This window comes from Oryx dammah, unplaced genomic scaffold (genome assembly GCF_014754425.2).
Source record: "Oryx dammah isolate SB20612 unplaced genomic scaffold, SCBI_Odam_1.1 HiC_scaffold_21, whole genome shotgun sequence".
NCBI lineage: Eukaryota > Metazoa > Chordata > Mammalia > Artiodactyla > Bovidae > Oryx > Oryx dammah.
Genome location: NW_024070205.1, coordinates 73,761,642 through 73,765,266, shown reverse-complemented (window position 1 = coordinate 73,765,266; position 3,625 = coordinate 73,761,642).

The following is a 3,625-nucleotide window of genomic DNA, read 5'->3' as shown; positions in this document are numbered from 1 at the left end:
CAGTAGCAGTCTGGGTCAGGTCCCTGACCCTCTGGAGGATGATCTGAAAAACACAGGGTCCTATAGACAGGATGAGGAACAAGGTGGTGAGGGGTCCGAGAAGTGGGAAAAGCCATTTTGCCCAAGATGACTTTCACCATCCCAAAAAGTCGGAACCGCCTGACTCGGCCTGTCTAAGCCTGATGCTTTTTCTCAACTCTTGGACCTTGTTCTGAACTATCCCCAAGGCATTAATGAAAAAACAACAGTCTTCCCCTAAGAACTGACAGGTTCCCCCTTTTTCGGCCGTTAGCAGGTCTAGGGCCCTTCAATTTTGGAGAGCTACTCCTGCCAGAGAGGTTATCTGGGTCTGTAATGCCATCAAGGAGTCTGCCACCTTGTCCAGGTCTCGATTGAGGTCTGTGGAGAGCTTATAGTAAAAGTGTGTGGCTGATCCCAATCCCCCTGCCTCCAGTCCCAAAGCTGTGAATAAACCTCTTCTGAGGAGCAGGGGAGCTGCAGCCAATGCCCTCCATCGGCGGTGGGTTGGTCGGATCTGATCTTCTATTGCCTGTGGTGTCAGAATGGTCAGATAGGGCGTAAGGAAAACCGGGGTGCAAGGTGGAGTCCAGTTGGGTGGAAAACATTGTAGTAAGGTGGTCTGATTACAGAGAAAGAATATCCCAGGTTTTCTACATATTGGAGGGTTTGGGGATAGGGGGCCTCATCTCGAGCCATCACAGGCCACTGTGATCAATGAGGTGTTGTTGGCCAGAACGCAAGAGGCATTGGCTGGTAGATACAGTACCTCGGTGGTCATGGGCCCCATTGGCCAGGTTACTTTTGTGGCATTTCGAGTGAGATTTTGGGCCTCTATCCATTTGCTGGGAATCGGTTGGGCAAGGAATGTTCGGGGTCTCAAGGGAAGACAGAGCCAACATGAGAGGTTTGGTGAGGTTTCAGTCAGGGTCTGATAGGTGTCATTGATGCTGGTGAAAATTTGGGATGAAAAATCCAAGAGTTTGAGCGCCTGATGAAACTGGTCTACGAGTTTGTTGGGCTCATGGTGTGGATTAGAGGCGTCAGTTGCTAGCTTTATGAGGTCTTGTTGGACCTTATGTTGGGTTTGTTTTTGCCTCTGATCTTGGGCCCCTTCCCCGTCTGTCATTCCATAGTGAGTTTGCATGGTAAAACAGAGATCTGTGCCTCTAGCTTTATGGCAGGTAGAGGCTGAACCTGATTTAGCCGTCTCTAGGCCCTTAGCTGTCCAATACCATTTACCTCCATGAGAGCATGACTGGGAAGGTGGAGCATAACAGTCTCAGTGGACATAAGTGTAGGCTGTGAACCCAGTTCCCCAGCGGCTTCGTTCTGTGCAGCCCTGGGGGCAGGGTGTGGGTTGTCCAGCTCATATTATCATGGCCAGGAGGAACACTGGCAAGAACATGTTTAGCTATAATACTAGAAGGAGAGTGATAAAAGAGAAGAAGTCAATGTGAAATTTCGTAAAAAGGAGGAAGGTCCCGTGTAAGCGTAGATCAAAAATTGACTGAAAGAAAGAGTCACAGTCGGTGATCGGGGTAGCCAGCCAAAGGTCCTGTAGTAGGACCAAGATAAAGTCCTCAAGGCAGGCTAGGGTGAGAGACATATGGCCAAGTCAGGGTACCCCAAGGGAATAGCACCCCAGGAGTATGGAACAGATGATAAGGTAAGTAAGGGCCAGTGAAAGTCGGAGTGTGGGCGGCCAGTCCTGGGGCGTGGGGGTGTGTGACAGCCAGTCCAATGGTGAAGAGTATAGCCAAAGTTGTGATTGGCAACAGCCACAGCGGATGAGGCCAGTCAAGCATTGGACAGGGCGTGTCATTCACTGGCAGGAGGCAGGGGCGTCTTAGTAATGGTGAATTGCTGGAGCTGAGAGTTGCTAAGGTCTGACAGGAATTTGGAAGCCAGGAGGTCAGCCAGGTGGTGTGTTGAGAATATAGTGAGGGGTCCATCTAGAATTAGCTTATTTGCATCTGTGTATAGAGAAGCTGCTGCTGCCAGGGCATGCAGGCAGGGGAACCATCCCTGGGCAGTGGGGTCTAACTGTTTGGAGTTAAATGCCACTGGCAGCATTTCAGGGCCAGCAGGCTGTATGAGGGCTCCAAAGGTTATCCCCTTTTCATCAGTATACAGGTGATAGGGGAGATTGGGATTGGGCAGGAAGAGTGGGGAAGAGGACAGCAAAGCTGAGCGGAGGTTGTAGAAAGCCTTTTTGACCTCTGTTTTTGAAGAGAGTGGTCCAGTAGGGGTGTCTTTTGAGGCCGTGTAGAGGGGTTTAGCCAGTGAAGCATAGTTGGGGACCCAGTGCTGGAAGAATCCTGTTAACCCCCAAAAGGATAGGATTTGTCCCCCAGTGGAAGGGAGGCCGAGGTCTCGGAGAAGACTGAGTCTGTCAATAGTTAGAGCTTTAATTGTTGGGGTAATCTTTAGACCTAGGTAAGTTATAGAGGTCTGGGTGAGTTGGGCCTTTTGTTGAGATGTTTGGTATCCTTTAGAGCTAAGGAAGTTAAGAAGAATAGTGGTATGTGTCTGAGAGAGAGCTTGTGAGGGGCTGCTGAGCAGAAGGTCATCCACATACTGTAAGAGGACACTAGGGGCCAGCGGGCATGTAGCCAGATCCCGGGCCAGAGCCTGGCCAAAGAAATGGGGGCTGTCTCTAAACCCTTGGGGAAGGACTGTCCATGTTAGCTGGGAGGACTGTAAGGTTTCTGGGTTGGTCCATGTGAAAGCAAAGAAGAATTGGCAGTCTGGGTGTAAGGGAATAGTGAAAAAGGCATCTTTGAGGTCTATGACAGTAAAGTGAGTCGTACTGCTAGAGATGTCAGAAAGTAAGGTATAGGGATTGGGGACAATCAGATGGGCAGGGATCGTGGCCTCGTTTATCAGTTGAAGGTCCTGGACCAGTCGGTGGCCAGCAGCAGGTTTCCGTATTGGGAGAATGGGGGTATTGCAGGGCGAGGCCGTGGGGACCAGGAGCCTGTGGCCTAAGAGGCGGTCTATGATTGGCTTAAGACCGCGTAGGTGAATGTGAGAGATGGGGAATTGAGGGCGCCTTGGGAAGTGGGAAGGATCATGTAGTTTGATCAGGATGGGGGTGTGATGGGTTGCTATCAGAGGGATTTCAGTGTCACAGATGGTAGGGTCGACAATTGGAGCCTCAGGGGAGCAGAGGAGGAGTAGGGGCAAGGTGAGAGATTGGGAAAGTGGAAGAGATAAGTGAATGGTGGCCCTAAGTTTAGCTACAATGTTTTGCCCCAGCTGGGGAGTGGGGCACGAAGGGATTATCAGAAAAGAGTGAATGAACAAGAAGTGGTCAGGCTGACAGGGCTGTGGCCCAGTCTGCAAGGGTCGTGAAGATGTGCCATCTATACCCACCACCGAGACCTGGGAAGGATGTAAGGTGCCCCCGAAGGAGGGAAGAACCGAATAAATAGCCCCTGTATCTATCAAAAAATTGATAGACTTACCTGCCACTTGCATCATTACCCTGGGCTCGGCTTGGGTTATGGGGGTTTTCCGAGTCTGGGCGCCGTCAATCTTGATCAAAGGAGAGAAGTTCCAAGGCGGGGTGTGGGGAGGAAATGTCCTTTTGGGGGCGCAGACC